General features: G+C 48.1%; 1 protein-coding gene across 4 annotated transcripts in view; it reads right to left on the reverse strand.

Annotated features, from left to right (window-relative positions):
- The window catches only part of LOC144155748 (uncharacterized), an 83764-nt gene extending 63105 nt beyond the window's left edge, over window positions 1-20659 (reverse strand). The window contains exon 1 of one of the 4 annotated variants that reach the window (XM_077687372.1): window positions 20308-20659. The gene's annotated coding sequence lies outside the window, so the exon portion shown is untranslated. Of the gene's footprint in view, window positions 1-19712; window positions 20000-20150; window positions 20267-20307 lie in introns of those variants that run through there. The other 3 variants (XM_077687369.1, XM_077687371.1, XM_077687370.1) reach the window with 3 other exon arrangements.
- Between the last annotated feature and the right edge of the window lie 1087 nt (window positions 20660-21746).

Here is a 21746-nt window from a genome sequence, read left to right on the forward strand (position 1 = left end):
TTCTGCCGCGCCGCGACATGCCTTCAGTGGTGACGATGCTTCCCCGAACTTCTTCCGAAGGGCCGGGCTAGAGGGAAGGCGCGCGTTTTCTTTCTTTCTACATTAATTTTTTTAACACATCTCGGCAGCGAGTTCACTGGCGCCGTTTTTTTTTTTTTTTCACACAGGTAGCGGCAACTGGTTCGCTGTTTTTAAAATCTCATTTTAACTATTTCGGCTTGATTGGACACATGTTTCGCGTTAAAATATACAAATTGCTCGCTAAAAAAATAAAACAACAGCACGCAGATTGAAACAATGGGGCTCTCAAAAACACCCAGAAATACATGTCAGAATGTGCACTGCAATTATTACACCACGTCTTCAAAAAGCACATCTTGCTTGTTTTTTATGCGTCCGTTTTGCCGAGGGGCTACCCTTGTTGCCTGATTCTTTTATCAAACATTGTCCACAGTACAATATACGCAATTTCAATTCAGTCAAAGAACCCAAGGAATTTCCGAAGTTCTCTATGTATCCATTTTTTTTTTTTATTATGGGGCTACGCTTAGATGCTCCAACATTAGTCTGATTTGTGCTAAGTTGTGTTGTTAATTGCAAATTTGTAGCGAAGGTTTTTTCCAACACAGCCGGAATGCTAATGGCCGCAATGCAACAAACGTTCATTACAACAGACGCTTGCAATGCAATTCAACGAGATGACCGTCACTCGCACGCAGCATTGTTTCCGTGCAGCGCACGCTAAAAAAGTGGGATTTAGCGGCCCCGCACGGGCCGCAAACACCAAGTTTCTGAGCATCTGCGTCGATCGCGGCGCGCGGCATTCCCGTGTCCAGCCAAGCCGCGGCACCATACCGTCCCGGACTATCCCGTTCGTGATATCCCCTTCACATTGGCTGAAGCCCTGTCCCTAAAGGCAATGTCCCCATGTTATTCGATGCTCTCCAGCAACCTCCCCGCGTTGTTGTCGTTCAGCGCGGCGTTTTCCTGTGTATTCCGTTCTTTCCGGGCTATTCCATCGATCTCCTAATGCCGGAAAACGCGGGGTTTTCCGACAGGGTAAGCGAGAGATTTCGTAGCAATACTGAACGGTCTGTCATGTGACACTTTCGCAATGGATCTAAAGTTGTCTTTCACACTATAAAAATCTGCAGGGACTACAAAATGATCTGTCGCATGGCAGATAATAATGGTAATTACCGAATGCTGAATGTAGTGGCTGAAGGACAGTCTGTGGGCCAACAGAAGTTTGTGTAGTGCCTACAGGGTGTTGCACAATAACTGTAGTACAAAGAAAGGTCTCATGCGACAGAAATTTTGTAGTTCTATTAGAAAGGTTTTTGTAGTGGGGACTGCAGAATGTCGGTCGCATTATAGATATGTCTTTTGTACTACATAAATTTCTGTCGTACGACAGACATTCTGTCATCATTCTGCAGAGATTCCTGTCTCACAACAGACCATCCTGCATTCCCAACAGAAATTCCTGTTATGCGACAGAAATGCCTGTCGTACGACAGATTTTCTGTAGTTGTACTACAGAAATTTCTGTCGCACGACAGGCCACCCAGTAGTCCGAACAGAAATTCCTGTCGTGCGACAGAAATGCCTGTCGTACGACATATTTTCTGTAGTTGTACTACAGAACTTCCTGTCGCACGACAGACCATCCTGTAGTCCCAACAGAAATCCCTGTCGTGCGACAGAAATTTCTGTTGTGCGACAGAAATTCCTGTTGTGTTTTTCGACTGGGCGTTACTTATTTTTAGGTTCAGTTCCGGTTCGGCTTCAGTGTGCTAAAGAAATATCGTTTTCTCTCTCTCTCTCTCTCTCTCTCTATATATATATATATATATATATATATATATATATATATATATATATATATATGTAGCGAATCAGAAAATGAGAAATGAGGGGCTCCGTGAAATCAGGCAGAAAATAAGGGTTAAAAAGAAGGTCCCCTTCACCCCGAGTAGTCCGAGTGGCGCTGGCTATCACCCCCAAGTGCAGGAAATAAAGATACCTTAACATAAATACCCGAGAAAGTGCTGGGGAAACAGCCCCGCCGGTAGCGTAGTGGTTATCGCACCAGACCGGTATTCTGGAGGTCGTGGGTTCGGATCCCACCCGGCGGGCATTTTTTCACCACTTCTTTTCGACTGAAAAAATTCTTCATCTCTTTCTATGACCCACCACAACCTCCCCTTTGCTTTCCGAGGTTTTCTTGACTGCCAACCCTTATTTTCTGCCTCTATATATATATATATATATATATATATATATATATCATTCTCTCTCTCACACACACACGCACACACACACACACATACAGCTGTGAGCTGTCATGCACTTTCTTCTTCAATGACAATGGTAGGCTGCCATTCATTATCTTAGAATGCCTGCCGAATGCACCCCACCCCATTATTATCCTTCTAATTATCTCTGCCGCATGTTTGGGATCCGCGGCTCGCAACTTGGCCTAAGTAGATATATTCGCTCACGATTGCCACTGCCTCGCCACCTATCTCAAACCACTGGGCTCTCCTGAGATTATTGAGCATTACTTAAGTTTCCTGCATATTAATTTTCAGGCCCACGGTTCTACTCTGCTTGTCCAGTGCGGTAAGCATGCTTTCCAATTCTTCCCCCGAGTTACTTAGCAAGGCAACGCCATCAGCAAATCTGGCACATTTATTCTACATTTATCCATACGCCCACCTGTTCCCAATCCAATGTTCTCGATACATCCTGTAAACATGCTGTGAATAACATTGGAGAGATTGTGCCTCCTTGACTGATGCCCTTCCTTATATTTTACTGATCCCCTTATGGAGAACGATGGTAGAGCCATTGTAGATATCCTCTAGTATTACCGTACTTACCCGATTCTAACGCGCACCTTTTTTTCGCAAAAAAAGGCCGAAAAATCGCATGCGCGTTAGAATCGGATACGAAACCGAAACTGCCGAAACAGCTGAAATTTCGTTCCACCCATCGTCATCGCCATCTCAAGATGGCGCCAAAGCTTTTAGCAACAATTTTTCGTATCTAGGCGCCTAGGCTTTTCTTTCGGCGTTCACACAAATCGTCAAATTATTCCACTTGCGTGCTTGATAACAGCAATGGCAGCAGCGGCAAGGAAGGTGCGCCGCTTCCGCGGCTTACGAGCGGCTCCCACGCGTTCACAACGAGCGGTTGGCTGAAGCGTATGCCTCTGGAGAAGCTCGCGGGATGGGCGTGCGAGGCGTGGGCCACGATCCCATCGAACATGGTTGAACGATCGTTCAGAAGTGTGGCATCGCGAACGCGCTTGACGGCACCGATGGCGAGATGTTGCGGTCAGCTGAAGGCGACAAGGAGCTCTCGGAGAGCGACGAGGAGTGAGATGAGTGAGATTATTCGGGAAATAAATCGCCCGTTTCTCTCGCATTCATTTTTCTTGCTCACAAAGTTCCTTGCGCGTTACAGTCGGAAGTGCAAGTTTTTTCGGTTTTTTGCCTGGAAAATCGGGTGCGCGTTAGAATCGGGGGAGCGTTAGAATCGGGTAATTACGGTATTACGTAATGCTAATCTACACCCTGATTCCGTAATACCTGAATGAGTGCTGAGGTTTCGACCGAGTCAAATGCTCTCTCATAATATCTGAAAGCTATATATCGGGGTTGATTGTACTCCGTGCACTTCTCCATCACCTGAATGATCGTGTGAATATGGTCCATTGTTAAATAGCCTTTAGGAAACCCTACTTGTTCATTGGGCTGACTGAAATCTAAGCTCAGCACCTTAGGACCGCACAATGTCCGTCTGCGTCCGTGCGCTTAGCATTTACAATTGCAAAAAATCACACTGGCACAGGCAGGATTCGAGCCTGTGTCTGGTAGACCAGACAGAGCTAGTGTCAGTCGTCTTACCCATTAAGCTACGACCATGAGGTACACGAGAGTCAAACGGCTTACTGCCTCGCCTGTAACGGTGCGGAGTACCTCCCAATGTCCTACCGCATACTCCCCTTTGCTTTCCGAGGTTTTCTTGACTGCCAACCCTTATTATATATATATATATATATATATATATATATATATATATATATATATATATCAGTGTGTCGAACCGGAACCGCACCGAACCGAAAACCGGATATGAACCGGTATTTTTGCCGGAACTGAACCCGAACCATTATTTTTTAAACACGCTGAACCCGAACTGGAACTGAACCGAAAAAAGACATAACGGTTACCGGTTCATGCCGAACCGGTTCGACCCTCCGTTGTTGATATTGCACAGTCAATGCAATGCAGGCCTTTTTATCTTTCGCGTACCATCAACTTCGTACCCGCTCGCGCACTTTCCCCTCCAGACAATTGAACATTATCACGCTCTATGTAACAACAGGGGAAATGAACGAGCACCAATGTAGCAATGGTCTGCTGCTGGTGGAAGCGCGAGAGTAGTGCAAGCTGACCAAACGAAATGTCATTCTCGGCAGCATGCAGGGGATATAAAACGACTTTGCCGTTCCCTAGCTGCGACTTTATTGGAGCAATCAGGCTGCAGGAGTGCTCCACTGCGCAACAGCGAAAGCCCACACCCGATGTGTGCAAACTTTTCGCATTTCATATTTTTGTTTAAAAGGTCCGACACCTGCAAATTGTTAATACTTGACAAGTGTGACCGCAGGAGTTTCTCAGTGGCTAAGCCGTTTTTTGCTGACCACAAGTGGCCTCGATCTCCCTTCCCCACGACCGTTTTTCTGAAGTAGATGGAAATCGAGAACATCCGTGTATCGAGATTTTGATCCATGTTTAATATCACCAGATGGTTAAAATAAGTCTGCCGGCCTGCAACGTAAGCTGCGCCTCGGAGCAGAGATATAGCATGGGGCATCAAATGCGCCAGTTTTTTTTTGTTGTTGTTAATGTGTTTACACGGAAAACAACGAAAAAGAAATGGCGAATCACGTTGTTCTGAAATATTAAGCAAAAAGTAAGTAAAACCGAATAAGGAAAAAAAAGCACCGAAACGTGGATATTGTTCTATACTTTTCTTTGCCCTGCCTTTCACAACAAAACGTGTCATCAGTGCGAAGGAAGTGAGTTTCGTGGTGAGTTTTTGAGGACAAGTTCCGTTTTTTACAGATACAAATAACAACAGATATGTCAGAGAAAACTGTTAAGGTGTGCACTTAATCCCTTGGCAAGAAATTGCCGCCTTCGACCTTGTCTTGGAAGCAGAAACAGTAATAAAGCAGATGATACGTGCAGAAAGACAGGCCGGTACCTCACACTGCCCCATTCGCCCAGCGATCATCCTTTCTGCTTGTTCGGCAGTTTTGTCTCTTTCAGATCTTTTTTTTTTTTTTCGAAGGTGCACTTGTACTGACTGCCCAACTCGCTACATTACTTCTACTGCTACTCGTTCCGGAGGGGAGTACTGCTGTGGACGAATTAAAGAGCGTCTACCCAAACAAGTCCCATCTCATGCTCGGCGCGTCAAATTTCCCTTTCATTTTGTAACAGCCTAATCTGTTATAAGATTCCGCAATGTACACACGGAACGATATCCGGGTGTCAGGCGGTACGATGACATACTGATTGTAATGCACACATCCGGTATAGCTATCGCAAAATGAATTGCAGTGGTCAGAGCAATAATGTGCACAGTGCCTGAGCGTTAACTAAAGCTTACTTTTTAAAAAGTGTGGCTAACACATTCGATAAGGTGACAGCTAACAAATTATTCAGGGTGACCAAATATTTAATTCATTGGTAGTATTTATGTGCCTGTTGTAGGATTTTTCTGTTTTGTTACAAATATAAATAATGTGCGCCATTGGTATTAAGCGCTGGTATTTGAACGCGCCAGTACGCAAGCCTAAATGTAAGGCTTCAAGGTTAGCGTGATGGGCGATTTCATAGCGGCGATTGCGATTTCAACAAAAAAGGAAAGGGCAGATCATATATACCTTCGTCATATTTCTTGGCGGTGGCTTTATGAATAGTCGCTAGGACAACATAAAGTCTGGGCGAGAAAGTAGGTGGTAAATCTTCGCCACTTCATCTGTTTTTCTAATCTCGTAATTGTTTAAAGTTTGCTTTGCAACTGCGCCACTGCCCTTGGGGAACAACAGCATTTTGAATTTTTGTTTGTATTTTGATTTGACTGTCGTTTTAAACTACTAAACTTTTTTTTCTAATTTCAGTGATAATTCAACTCGTCGAACTGGTTCGCGAACGGGTTCAAGCTCCCGAACAAATTCGGTACGTGATTTTGTCGAACCGGAACTGAACCGCGGAACGCAACAATTTCGCCTGAACCAGAACCGTAACCGAACCGGTATTTTTTTCGGTTCGACACACTGATATATACATATATATATATATATATATATATATATATATATATATATATATATATATATATATATATATATATATATATGGGTTGGCAGTCAAGAATACCAAGGAAAGCAAAGGGGAGAATGCGGTAGGTCATGTATCATCGCTGAGACAGATGCAGATTTTGGAAAGACAGAAAGAAAGTGGGCATTCTTGACTGCCAACCCTTATTTTTGTCTTAATTCAACGATCCCCTCATCTCCCATTCTGATTCGCTACATGCATAGCGAGGGTCTCTGTCCATTTTGAAGGTTTAGCGCACAGAAACGGGGGCAAAGAAAGGAAGACACGGGCAAGCGCCTTCTATCAACTGAGTGACTGAATCGAAAAACACTTTTCTACCCTACAACACTGCGCACACCAGCACATGAACCCATCAACGACGCAAATAGCAAAAACGTGTACGCTCAACCATTCGCACCAACGAGGATAGTAGCGAAAGTTCCTTATCTAACAATGTTACCGAGGATTGGCTTACACAATCTTTTTGATGGGAAATATGGAATGCCTCAACGATTTCTCTTGGTGTTTTATTGTGGTGCTTGAACAAGATGAGTGCTGTCGAAGCAGGGTGTACATCCCCACGTATTGCCAAATACGTGCACGCGCGTCCTTTGAAGAGTCTTTGTTCTGGCAGTCCTGGTGCCATAGGTAGCTCAAGAGGGTTCAACGATGGTCGCCCACTCTCGATATGTCGTAAACGCTCGAGTCACGGCCCGGGGGTTAAAAAGAAGGTCCCCTCTCCCGAGTAGTCGGAGTGGCGCTGGCAACCACCCCCAAGCGCAGGAAACAAATACCTCAACATAAATACCCAAGAAAGTGGAGGGGAGAACAGCCCGGGGGGTAGCGTAGTGGTCATCGCACCAGACGAGTATTCTGGAGGTTGTGGGGTCGGATCCCACCCGGCGGGCATTTTTTCTCCACCTTCTTTGCCTTTCTGAATTCTCCATCTCTTTCAACGATAATAAATGACCTACCGCATTCTCCCCTTAGCTTTCCTTGGCATTCTTGACTGCCAACCCTTATTTCTGTCTTAATTCAACGAGCCACTCATCTCCCATTCTGATTATATATACTATATATTTATATACATATATATAGAAATAAGACCGGTAAATAAGACCGGTATTCTGGAGGTCGTGGGTTCGGATCCCACCTGGCGGGCATTTTTTCTCCACTTCCTTTCTTTTTTCCAAATTCTTTATCTGTTTCAATGACCTACCACATCCTCCCCTTTGCTTTCAGAGGGTTTCTTGACTGCCAACTCTTATTTCTGTCTTATTTTCAACGAGCCCCTCATTTCCCATTCTGATTCGCTACATGCATAGCGATCGAGGGCCTCTGTTCTGGCAGTCTTGGTGCCATAGGAAGCTTAACAGGGTTCAACGCTGGTCGACCACTCTTGACATGTCGTAGACACTCGATTCACGGCCCGGGGGTTAAAAAGAAGGTCCCCTTCACCCCGAGTAGTCCGAGTGGCGCTGGCTACCACCCCCAAGCACAGGAAACAAAAATACCTTAACATAAATACCCCAGAAAGTGGAGGGGAAAATCGCCCCGCCGGTAGCGTAGTGGTTATCGTACCATACCGGTATTCTGGAGGTCATGGGTTCGGATCCCACCTGGCGGGCATTTTTTCTCCACTTTCTTTCTTTCCAAATTGTTTATGTTTCAATGACCTACCACATCCTCCCCTTTGCTTTCAGGGGTTTTCTTGATTGCCAACTCTTATTTCTGTCTTATTTTCAACGAGCCCCTCATTTCCCATTCTGATTCGCTATATAGATCTTGGCAGTCTGTTTCCAAGATGAATTGGAGCATAACTGCCAAGGTGCACGTGTCACTGTAGCAATGCGCACTTCACGTTTTATGCTGTGTGTTCTGACCCCATATCATGGCAGCACAAGCTTGTAGCGCCGCTTGATGAATGCCGAGCGGAGATTCGTGCGTGCTTGCGTGATGCGCAGCGCGATGTACGTACGTAGCGTGCCACTAGCGGGTATTTGCGCTCACGCGCGCTCCGGCTACGGGGAGATGGATCTTCCTCCGGAGCACGTGGAAGCGCCGCCACAGAGCAAAGCGAGCCCTGCAGCCGCCAGCCCCACCGCTTTTTCCGCCGACGCGCTTTGATTTCGCCCTTGCTCCTTTCCATGTCTGGAATTTTTGTGTGTTGTCTTTCTTTTCATTCCCGAAAAAGCATTCCGGGCGTGCGTGTTTATCTGCGACCGACGACGGGGCCTTTCCATTTGGCCGGCATCCAACACAGCGGAGGGCCGACAGCGCACTCGACACGACGACGACGAATTCAACGCCATTTTGAGGTCGTTTTCCCTCGGTCTCCGTCCCGCCACTGCCGTCGTCTCCACAGCGTCTCTTTCTTTCCATTTTCTTCTTTGATTTATCCTGTCTCGCTGTTTCGGAGACGCAATTGGGTGACCGTGGCCGAACTTCTCTGCCCTCGATATGACTTTACGACATGCTGGGCAAGTCCAATTACTGCGGAAGCGACAGAACGGGGGAGAGCAGCAGTTGTTTAGTTCACGACTGGGCACTGTCTTTCAGAAAATACACTTTATATAAATAAAAATTCTCGATTTTGCCAGCCGGAAAAAAGCCTCCTGCAGAAGCGTAGAAGTCGAGAGCTTCGGTATAACGAAGCCAGTTCCCCGGCGAGCAAAAAGCTCTCGGGGTGTTTTTTTTTTTTTTTTTTTTTCGTTGTCGTAAACACGGCTGCCAGGAGTCGAACGCGAAAATTCCTGCACAACACCCAAACGTTTAAACTGCACTATCGCGGAGCGTAAGCTTCGTGAACGGGAAATACAGCGAGGTCCACTTGGCAGGTCGGCTGCCTGGCTTGCTGCACCAGTGCTGGCCCCGAAAGGCCATGTCAGCGTTAGCACAACTGCGATAGGTAAGCAACATTCACTGCGTTGTTAGTCTGCTAGGATTCGAGAGAACCAACGCGAAATCTTTGGGAGTACCACACATGCATGGGAAAAAATTCTGAATCTGAAACAACGCGAGCGCTTTCGCAACAGTGCCGGGTTAGTGGCTCTTGCTGATTTCTCTCACTCTTTGATTGATTGATTGATTGATTGATTGATTGATTGATTGATTGATTGATTGATTGATTGATTGATTGATTGATTGATTGATTGATTGATTGATTGATTGTAGGGTTTAACGCACCGACGCAGCGAAGGCGATGAGGCGCGCCGTAGTGGAGGGCTCCGGATTAATTTTGACCACCTGGGGATCTTTAACGTGCGCCGAAATCTCGAACACACGGACATTTTTGCTTTTCGCCTCCATCAGAAAAGCGGCCGCCGCGCCCCAGAATCGAACTCGCGACCTCGTGCTCAGCAGCGCAGCGCCTTAGCCACTGAGCCACCACGGCGGGTTTCTCTCACTCTCTGGCTCGAGCTTTCTTTAGATCTGTCAGACCTCTACGCGAACTTTATATTGTGCGTAGAATTTCTTTATAACAACTTCCTTCTTCCGAGAGGCAAAAACAAACAAATCGCCCAAAGAAAATTGTAGACTTGATGTGCAGCTAGGGGACCTCACTAGAATGCAACCTATTGTAATTAAACACAGTTAATATCACTGGAAACCGTGCGATGATTGGTTAGAAAGTTTGTTCTACCAATGGAACTTAGTCGTAATAGCAAGAAAGTTGAGTCTTTCATCAGCGAAACACTTCAGAGCGGCAGTGAGCTCAGCGTTGTTTTTGTTCCTAACAAACTGAAAACAGTTACCTCAGCATTCAAATTTTTCTTTCCTCGCTGTAATTTTTGTAGTGACTGTGTTTCGAACCGAAGTTTATTTACTCCCATGTCCTACTGCCAGCCCTAAGCTGTGTTCAGAGTACTTAGGCAACAGGGTATATATTATTGCATACATAAAAACCGGCGTTAATTCGGTTGGCTGAGGCGCGATTGCGTCATAGTTGCGTCAAAAATATTACAACACGTGCGACAACAGTCTGAACCGGGTGGCACCAGCGATTACCTGACAAAATTATGGCTAACGATAACGCCAGTTCGACGCCGTTCGACGCGAATTAGGCTGCTCACTCATGCAGTCAAAGTGACCACATGTTTTTTTTTTTTTTTTTTGCAGAACTAGCACACCTATGAAAGCATTAAGGCTCATTTCTCTTGTACACTGTACAATTAAATGTACTTGGACATTGTACACCACTCGCCTCGTATGCGGGAGGTACTGGGTTCGAAGCCTGGTACCGCCGGGCACCCATCGGTTTCTTTAACGGGTACAGGCGTCCCTGGTCGAGTGCGGACCATTGAAAGGGGAATCTAAGCCTGGAAAGCTGCCTTTACCCTTGCGAGGGGCCCCTGACCTTCGTCCATCTGGCGGGGCTCCCGGCCATCATGCCGCGTTGCGCCATTGCCGGGGGTGAGAGTCCGGCGGCATGTCCTGCCACAGGCGGTTGCGAGTTGAGCATCCACCGTGGCTGTGGAAGGCACCATGTGCATTCGTATGCCTTGGTGGCGCCGGGCACCTACCGGTAAAATAGGTACAAGCGACTCCCCGGTTTGGCGCTCGGTCCTTGTGAGGGACTACAAGGCTTGGGAAGTTCACCGGGCTTGCACGGGAAATCACCCCTATGGAAAGGGGCGGCTTCAAAAACGCAGGAAGTTGTTTTTTTTTTTTTTTTTTACAATTATGTTTTGATGTACTGCACTCCTACTTGGGCCAGCACGTTGACCTGCAGTATTGTGAAATAAATAAATAGATTTCATATGCGAAGCATATCTCGGCGAACTCGGACAGGTTTTTTGGCGACAATGTTTTGCTTTGGTATTTGGGCGTCGCTATTTTGAAGCCGTTTTATGCCCTCATAGACCGAACCACTGCATAAAAGACTTCTGCCACAAGTGTGAGTACAAAGACAAAGTGTGCACGGTTCATTCACGTCAACATTGCTTAGCGCTAAGGAAACCCCCGGACACATGTAAGATAAAAGACAAATGCGGTCGTGGCCAGAAGATACCAGGCCAATACGCTCGCCCCCTAGCTATTTCTACATTACCTGCTCATAGACCTTTATACCTTCTCCCAGTACTACGGAGAAATAGTAAAACCAGTTTTGTGGCAAACATATTTTTGTTGCGCTGGAGATTCTGGCTCTTTCTTTAATTAAAGTCTTTGAGGTAGAGCGACCTGATAAACGTTTGACCAAGACTTCAGAGCAGCAAGAGGAAAGGGTGCGCTGTTATTTTAATTAAAATATAGCCTGGTTTCAGTTTTACGAATACAGGGTAAAATCACCTCCTCAAGGGTAAAAAGTGTCGAAAAGAGGCGATATAACTGCGACCCCCTCTTTACCCCACCCCCTAGAAAGAGAGAAAGAGCTGACACCGCGCTGGCCGCACGAGAGCGCTGCTGAGTGGACCACCATAGTACAGCCACTGTAACCATAGGGAGCCTACATGCGCCGTCTTTTAGGGTGGTGTCAGCCTCTGTCGCACCGCTCGCCGCCGCCCGCCAACACACAGTGTTGCCCGTCCAGGTATCCATGGCAACGGGCGACGAGAGCGCCATGTTGGACCCCGGCCAGTCGTTCCTGCTGCATCGTGCACGTTGGCGCGGGTGTGGAAGCTGTGCTATGCGCTGCGATTAACCAGAGCGCCCTCAAGCCAGCCTGTGCCATGACATCATCCTCGCGCTAACTGCCTACTTTGGAAGCAGAAATGCCAGGCTGTTGCGTGCCGCAATGCAAAAACCATTGCAGACAGGGCGTACGAATGTTCCGCTTCCTGACCAGCCCTAACCGGCGCAAACGTTGGATGGCTCAAGTGAAGTGAGATTGCTGGGAGCCCACCACTGCTTCCCGTGTTTGCGAGGTGTGTACTGGAATGATTGCACGCAGCTCTTTAGCGTGCGTTTAGTGTGCCTATTTCTTGCCCTCTGCCAGTTTAACATTGATTTTGTTGTGCGCCGACGTGCAACGGGTGACAGTCGCCGATTGCGAATCGTCAGCGCTAGCTAGCTCCGCAGTATTCCGCAGCGTTGCGTTACCACGCTTTGGTCGTGCGGTTGACATTACGGAATGTCTGTGTGTGGCGATTCCAGCCCTTGGAACTATATATGCTCCTAACTTTGCACGGTCTGTGCACGGTATAGTCATGCCGTGTTTACAACAGAGCGTTCATGGAATCGCTTTTTTCGGGATCCGAATATTTTGGTGCACTAATATCGTCACCGAATGGTGCAAGCATTTTTTCTTGCTCATGTTTATTATTGGTTAGACTACGGTTTTAATGTTTGAGAGCTGTGTGTAACAAATATAAGCACAGGTGTTGCTTCGGTGCCTAAACCAAATAGATGTAAAACCAATGGAATGACTGAACAAATAACACTGTTGAATGTTTTTGTCTGGCTAGCTTAATTATTTATATGGACGGTTCTATTCATTGATTTACTCGTTTATGATAATGGACAATTCGTCAAGCGGTATTGATGGTCTGATCTTACTGCTAAAATCATACCTCCGAGAAGGCTAAAACAACACGACTGGAGTGAGCATGAAACCTAGTGTAGTTGTAACTTGAATGAAGCCTTTTGGCTTCAGCTTATGGGATTTCATAGAACGCTGGAACAGGCTGCTGCATTTAGTCCATTCCGACCCCCCTACCCCCAAAAGAGGAAAAAAAGAAAACGGAGCGAAGTACCTTGGTACCGTGTGGATTCTGTTTCTGGGTTTTGTTATTTCCTCAACGTTTATTGGGTTTTGTGTCGATCGTACTTGTAAACAACGTGCGATCACAATTATCAAACACCTCTGATGGATACAGAAAAATACATGCCTTTTCTGCTGTAGGTTCTCCTGAGCATATAAAATCTCTCTCTCTCTCTCTCTCTCTCTCTGTCTCTGTCTCTGTCTCTGTCTCTCTCTCTCTCTCTCTCTCTCTCTCTCTCTCTCTCTCTCTCTCTCTCGCTTTCCAGGGAAGCCAGTTGTTGGCTTATTACTCAAATATGCCCGTGCAAGAGTGTGCGCTGCGTCAGATTTTTTTGCATTTTCCTTTTATTTTATAACAGCTCAGAAACAGTATTTTATATAGTGATCTCAGTATCCTTGTAGTGCTGGTCGAGCAAATGTATATGGACTACGTGTGTGGCTGTGGTGCTGTGTCTGACGTTTTGTGTTGTTGCTCTAGTCTAGGCACATTTCGAGGACACAAGCTTCGAGCAAAGCAGGCAGAACGGTTTGTAGAAGGATGTTTGAATAAAGTGATTTGATTTGATATTCGGTGCTTTGTCCCATTTATTTTATTTACGCAACATTGCAGGCATGAAGTTCAAGTGGTAGAAATATGTTCTTAACAACAACAACAAAGAAAAGATGGATATCAAGCTTAACATCAAAGATATAGTTACAAGGGGTACAAAACGGCTATCACAGTAAAATCAAATTCAGGGAAAAAGAAAAAAAAGGGTGGGCGTAACATTAGAAGTAACCAAACATAGAAAAAATTCGAACAAGAGGATAAACCGCAAAAACATTGTTACATGGGGGAAAATGCGCGTCAATAAAATCTGGTCTGGAACAACTGGTTTGTTCCTTGTTCTCCCATCTTTTTCTTTTCGGCCTAATTTACAGGTTTGAAGCGGGCGCGGATTTGCGATATCTGATTGAGCATCCGTACCATTTTTTGTGAAAGCCCACCACCTGTGATGTATTATAGCAGTCTATTGTCCAGATTCGCTTGCAGGAAGTAAACTTTGTGGAGAGAATTTTATTACGCGCAGAAGCACTGTGTAGGGTATGAGACACCGAGGAACAGGGCGCCGCATTTACGCGACATGCAAAAAACATTGCGAGCTACGCGGTTATTTGATCCGGCTTCCCCGCGAATACAGGCGCCGTCATCTAAAATAGCACGGCCGTGCCCTGCCCGAAAACGCCTTTAACGTGTTTGCATTGATGAGATGACTTTGGTTCAGGAATGTCGCGCAGGCATAAAATAAGGTTCACATGGATGTCCCGGTTCTCCCCATCACAAATATACGCTCCCTAAAAGCCATCATCACCCGTCCAATGCGGCGGGTGCACTGCGAGAAACAGTATTTCGCAAGAACTCGAGTCAGCGAACACGTTCTTTCGGTTTTAGAAAATGGCGGCAAACCTCAGATTACAATCCTCCAGCTTCCCAATCTTTCTGTATAAATAAACCATCCAATTCGTGTTGAAGCCCTCTGAGCCCGCGCTACCTCAGTGTAAACGCGCGAATGCTGGCGAACAAGATGGCGGCCCGTCAAGTTTAGCGGCCGCCAGAGCTGGTGGTAGGCAACCATGGCCAAAGATGTCACCACCCTAAAAGACGACGGCATGTAGGCTCCCTAGACCACCAAGGTCCGGTGCAGTGAGCCGATTGTTTAAAGACGCATACAAAAAAAGAAAAAAAGGCTGCCACTGGTATACTGCAAGAGCCACGCTGCTGGCCTTCCATTCCTCCCATCACATTGGCCACGGAATAACCGCCGACAACTGCGGCACGTCGAGTCCACCCGGTTGACTCGTTTCTACTTGGCCCTGCAGGTCCTCATTCCCCTGGTTCTCCCAGGATACCTCCAGGTAAGTTATGGCTAATGGAAATAAAGTTAATTGAACTCGTCCTATCATACAGGTACACTATCAAACGAGATAAATTATCCCCACGGAAACGAGACAAAAATTTATTGTCCGCACCACTTGAGCAACTCCCCAAAGTATCCCTGGCGAAACCCAAAAGTGTTTAAATCTATGGTCCTAGCATGGGCAGCCAGCCGTGAGGTGCATCATTCAATGCGGTTGTTTCATTCACGCAATAAGGACATAGGGCTTTCCGCCAAAATGAAAACACGATGCTACACACATGTAAACGTTTCGAACGCTTCTGCCAGTCCTTTCAGATCGTTTTCCCAATCAAAGCAGCACAGCCATGCACCCTCTCTCAAATAAGCTGTTATTCATTCATCCGAAAAGTTATTGTGCTGACCGACGGCTGGCGGTACAAAAACCTTAGCGACAAAAGAATATATATGCAACAAAATATGCATCGAACATCAATGTTGTCGGGGCCTTTAAACAAGAACTCCCCTTACCGAAAAGTCCGTACGCCACAATGTCCTTCACCGAAATGTCCGGATCCTCCAGCGCCACGCAGTTGGCATGCTTCCGTGTGTACTTGCTCTCTCGGTAAATTGGGGGGTCAAGTTCACTAGAGCTGACAAGTGCCGCCAAGCTGGCCCGCCGACTAGACTCCATCCATGTCTTGTTAGTGAACACAATACATGGACCCCAGGGAAATGGATAGGGTCCGGGCTGACTAACCCGACGTCTCGAGTAAGCCAGACCCACGCGTGACGCGCGCACCCGTGCACAACGGGAGTTGAGTCACTGCGGACGCGCTGTCGCGGAGCGGCAACCTCCACCCAGTCTCGGCAGTTTGTTCCGAAATTTCCGAAGTTTCGGAACATACCTCAAACACTATGCGCAGTTATCACCTCAATTTTTACGACTGCGTGAGACAGCCGTTCCGCACAAAAAAGCAGTGTCACCGCTGTAATTAGGAAAAGATTCCTCCAAGTGAATGCACCTAACTTCGAAAGGCAGGGCCGTACTTTCCCGACCCAACCCTTGTCATGCGGGTACAGCGAGACAGCCTAGCACCTAGCTCCGGGTTGATAGAATTCGTTCCGATGGCTTTCCGACACAACCAGAGCAGTGTTTACATGAGACGAACTCAACGCCGCGCAGTCGGGTCCACGCGTATAGCGCTAATGAGCCTGCAGTGTTGTGAAACCGAACGTAAATGTTGGAAGCTTCAAATCCAACCATAAAAGTTTAACCCCCGAATTCATAGATCCATCTTAAACTTAAGCAGCGAGCGTACTTCATGAAGTCCGCTCCAAGACAGCAGGCGGCTTGAACGGGTCTAAGAGAAGAATGACAACTACGGAAACTGCAAGCAGAGCTATGCTGATGCGCAACCAACCCACTGGTGAACCAGAAAATGATATAAATCCCGCAAGTTCCAAGGTTGAGTTTGTTTTTCGTTCGTCCTCATTTTTCCACGCACGCCGCCAAGGATGAGCGGCACTCGGCCACGGCGTAAGAAAGCGCTCGAAATAATTCGAAATAAATGAAAAGCGGTGGGCTTAGATGGTCGCCCTGCGGCAGCCTTTTTTATACGATCGCTCCAACTAGGTTGCCACTGATGTTTCCCGCTTTGCAGGAACGACGCAGAGGCGCTGCTGCGCGCACACTCACATGTGAACGTAAAGGACACAACAAAAAAAAGTAGAGGAAGCGGCGTCCTGGGAGGCAGAACAAATAAAAGGACGATCGGAGAGTCACGTTTCGGAGGCGTCACGCAAGAAACGTTCACCCACCAGATGTCACGCGCAAGGCCCTTGTGCGTACGTAGTGCCTAGGCTAAAAAAAAAAACAGACGGCGGATGTAAAAGCTAACCGTTCTTTTGCACTATCATTACAAGGAGGACTAACAATTCAGGTATAGACCAACCTAGTTGTTTTGTGAAGCATTTCTTACTGGATGCAGGTTCAGTAGATGACGGAATTAAAGGTACACGATCGGAGGGAACAAAACATTCCTCTATCAGGTAAGTGCAACGCTGCCTTCTTGAAACAAACTAATCCACCGGTAATGGCACAAGAATAAACGTCACATCGGCAACATTACAACTGACAGCAATATGTTTGTCACACATTTACCATGTACCGCTCGATGGATTCATAAAAAGCCTATGTGCATGCTGCTACTTCCTGACAAACTACCTGCGCCAGACGCATCTTGACGAGCAAAAATTATGTCTTCATTTTGTTCAACTCACAAATTCGTTCAACTGAAGTCCTTAGACACGCCACTTAATGGCGATTCAGAGCTGCGCAAACACTGGCTAAGTAACCGAGCCGCACCTCCCGAGAATATAGCTCAGTGCCATCGTGAGATGCCTCAAGAATAGCCTTGAACCGACATACGAAGCTGCACTCCGCCGCGAGGCCTTCAATTAGGCGATTACGGTACCCGGCTGTCTCTGCAGAGCCGGCACGAGCATTTAGGGCACTTACTAGAGCGAGGCGCGCCGCCTGCCTTAAACCAGTCGCGGCGATGCGCCTCATAAACGCAGCTCATGTCTCGCAGACGGCCGGTTGTCTCCTCAGAGCTATCGTCCAACAGCTTAGAGTTTAATTACTCGCGAACTTAAACGTCCACGAGCCTAGGTTCTTGCCTGCAATTTTAACTGAGGCCTTGACGATAGCGCACAGTAGCTTCATTCCTATAAACGTCAGTGTTCGTGCGCGGTACCGCACGGTGAGCCCCTTTTCGCGCAACACATGCAATCGGACTCCGGTGATTTCTGCAGCACGGTTGCAGCCCCTTGCGACACGCGTTTTGGGAAACGCACCTCCCCGCTATTCGTGCTTTCGTTGCATTCCACGTTGCAACCTACCGAGACTAGGAAATTCACGGACGCACCCTATGAACGGAGCGAAAGAAGATTCATTGTTTATGTCGCGGGGTCCGCTTGAAATTAGCCTTTCATCGAAACAAAACGGCAGCTATTGGAAAACTCGCGAAGTCCGCTAAGAGGGAACTGCGTTCGAAACGAAGACTATGCAGGACAGTGGAACACTGGATGGTCGTGATCATTTATACTTCGGTTAAATTCTAGAGCATCTAGGCTGCACCCGACTCTTAGTTCCACACGTCAGTCAATAAAACTTTACAGTTCGGGCTATTTGACCATACAACTCTGTTTCCTCTTTTTTTTTTGTTCTTTTTTACACGCTGCCTACCGTTTTGCACACACTTTCTTGATTTGATTGTAGGGTTTAACGCGCCGACGCAACGCAGGCGATGAGGCGCGCCGTAGTGGAGGACTCCGGATTAATTTTGACCACCTGGGGATCTTTATCGTGCGCCGAAATCTCGTACACACGGGCGTTTTTGCTTTTCGCCTCCATCAGAAAAGCGGCCGCCGCGGCCGGGAATCGAACCCGCGATCTCGTGCTCAGCAGCGCAACGCCTTAGCCACTGAGCCCCCGCGGCGGGTGCACACACTTTCTGGAGGGACAGCTGTCAACATAAGTTCCATACATAGGGCTTCATACACGGTGGTTAGCGTCATCCTCCGCGGATGAGGCCATTTCGCATAGCCATCAAAAGGCGGTAGGTTCGACGTCGAGAAAGTCGTTATACCAAAATTACTGCACTTGCTTACAAACCAATTATGTGAGCACGGCAGAAAGCAAGTACCGGTATCCTTTGGGATTGACTCGTTGTCCTCCTCTCATTTAAAGTATCTTATTTACAAGCGTGGATACGTTTTATACTACGTTAGTGAGGTAACTACATATATTGTAAAGAAAAAAGGACTTCGGGGGTAAGGCAACCGCATGACAAGTGTTTGCTGCTGCTAGCCATTTCACGGCGTGGAGTCGGTATTACCGTGGACTCGCTCACGGCCCTATGCAAACACTCTTGAATGTTTTTCCCTCTGCATATATGACGTGACACGTTAATGTATTCGTGCTTAAAGACAACCACATACATGTGTGAAAAAAGCATACAACTGCTGCTACATTTTTTTTAAACTGCCTGGTGGCAGCTAAACTCCAGATACTATTTGACGACTGAAAGACATTTTTCCCCGGTAGTTCGGATCATCCCGACTGGTAACTGTCGATACAGCCCTACATAATCGCAGTATATCCGAATTTCGACCTTAGTCAAATATCGGAAAGAAATATCGAATGACTAACTCCCGAATCAAATAGGAATTTAAAAAAAAAAAAGCGTTTACTGGTGTGGGAATCTAGAAGCCGGGGAACAACGACCTCTATTTATAGAGAGGCGGCCCTAGCTTTAACGCCGATCGTGAAGAAGTAAAAGCAGCTCAGGCGACAGCCGCCACTGTCGATTATGTCATCGGTGCAGCAGCGATGATCATGCACACACGCGCGCGAAAGATAACGCGTTACAGTTAAATGAGCAATTGGAGTTCCGCTATTGTCAAATAATACCCTGTAAGCAGCTGCACCAATCTTGCGCGCTTCGAGACTTGCAAACACGGCAAATGACAGAATGGACGCCAGGTTGAGTGCGAAAAGACCCCGAGAAAGACGATTACCAACCAGAATGTCATACCGAGGGCATCACAGAGCGTTTTTTTTTTTTTTTCAGGCTTTACGCGAAGGCATTTCCTTCTATGATAAGAGGTCGAGAAACGCTGATAAGGCAGGAACATTTGGCCAACATACTTGTGACGAAGCCAGGAACTTACTTTTAAACAAGCTCTGAGGGCTGCCGCGCGCAGGTCATGCTGAACGCCGTGCCGTGTTTGCCAGGCTCGCTTGCCGAAGAAAAAAAAAACGCCACGGTATGTACGCTCCAGGCGGAATTTCGCCCCGCTCATCGGTCGGCTTTCACGAACTTTAGTACCGTAGAAACATCAGCACTAGGTCGGGAAATGCGATCCCCACTCACGCGCACATACTGCAGACTGCGAGAGAACGCCGCCCGCGGGTTGCGTGCTTTCGCAGCTGCCTCGATCGCAAGCGGGCAACGCGAGCTAGTCGCAACAAGACGCCGCCCAGCAAGCATGCCCCTCGAACAGGCGCCGTCGGCCCTGCGCGCGGTGCGTTGCCCAATGCCCTTAGCGCGCGCGATAAGGTGGTTTCGCGCAGGGCGACGTTTGAGACGCATTTCCGACGGGCCTCACCTGGCCTCGAGTACACCCGCAAGGTGGCTCGCGGCAGCTGGCCCGCTGTCCGGTCAACCCGGCCACCGGTCACCGCGGCGAAAGGAAGAGAGTTGTAAGCACGGGGGGCGCACACGACGCCAGCCAGTGGTGTAAACAAGCCCCGGCGGTTGCTTACCTTAGTGCCGCGTTGGCCGTGCTCGCGCAGGTGCTGAGCGCCAGCAGAGGAGGCAAGACCAGGGGCCGGCCAGGGCTGGTCGGGGTGGTAACTCCGCGGGCTCTTGTCGATGTTTTATCCCGTTGCCGAGGGAACTATCGGCCCGTGCGTCGTCTGCAATGGCGTCGCGTACGCGCCGAGTGTCGGCGGTGCCGGGAGACTGGCTGAGACTTGTGTCAGCAGGAAAAAGCGGTCGAGCGTCGGGCAACTGTGGGATGCGCTCGCAGGGAGAGGGAATGCCGACCGGTGCTCCCAGCCGCCGCCGCGTTGCTGCTCGTCCCGCCGACGACGAGCGCCCCCCAACTGCCCACCTGCGGCGCCCGATTGCATGCGCCGCGCTTTTCCATCGCAGCACAAGAAGAAGCAACACGAAAGGGGGCCTTTCGTTTTTCACGGCCCCGCTCGTTTGCGTTCGGCCGTGAACTTTCGGACACCGCTCGACCCCTTCACCCCCTTGCAACCCGGAGGAAGGGCTCCATTACTCTCCACGCGGAATGCTTCATCGCGGAACCAAAGATCGGCGACGCATACCAGCAAAAAGAAAAAAAGAGTTCGAAGGGGGAGCGGATTTTGAACTTGGGCGAGTCCTGCTCAAGTCATCGCCGGAGCCTTTTCATTGGAAAATGCGAACCATACTGAAGAAGGGGTCAGCAAAGGGTTTAGGGACAGCATGAGATAGCACCGAAAGGTTGTACTTCCTTTTAAGCTTCATAATTGCCTGATTAACGACGGTAAGGGCATCGCCTTCATACCTCCTCACTTTTTTTCTTTACCCACCACGGTGTTTCAGTGGCTATGGCGTTGTGAAGCTGAGCGCCATCGGAAGCGGGTTCGATTACCGGCCGCGGCGGCAGCTTTTCTGATGGAGGCGATAAGCGAAAACGCCCGGTGTTCGAGATTTCGGCGCACGTTGACGATCCCCAGGTGGTCAAAATTAATCCGGAGCCCTCCACTATGACGCGCCTCATCGCCTGTGTAGCGTCGGGGCGTTAAACCCCACAACCGATCAACTTTCTTTGTTTCGAAAAACCCGCCGTAGTTATGAAATATATCTGCCACATTAATTTACAGCTCGAATTTTAGTGCGCTATGATAGTGTAATTTCTAGATGTCTAGAAGAAGAACCCTTATCCGAGCATCATCAAACGCTGCCGTTCCCCGCATGCGAGCCAGCCAAACGGCGAGGGTAGACAGCAGCTCGCCATCAAGATGCGCCAGTCATTATCGTGGCGCTCATGGAGGAAGGGAGCCCCCGATGGCATCGCCCGGGACACTCGTCTGGCTCGACACTGGTCGAGCACGCGAGCGTGCTCCGTGCTCGTAAACTGGTCGGGCTCTCTCAGCTAGTCTGCGATGCTCCCCGATCATGACAGGGCTCCCGGCGACAAAGGGTACTCCGT

The sequence above is a fragment of the Haemaphysalis longicornis genome, unplaced genomic scaffold, assembly GCF_048455015.1.
Source record: "Haemaphysalis longicornis isolate Haplotype H1 unplaced genomic scaffold, Haemaphysalis longicornis Haplotype H1 scaffold_1, whole genome shotgun sequence".
NCBI classification, from domain to species: domain Eukaryota; kingdom Metazoa; phylum Arthropoda; class Arachnida; order Ixodida; family Ixodidae; genus Haemaphysalis; species Haemaphysalis longicornis.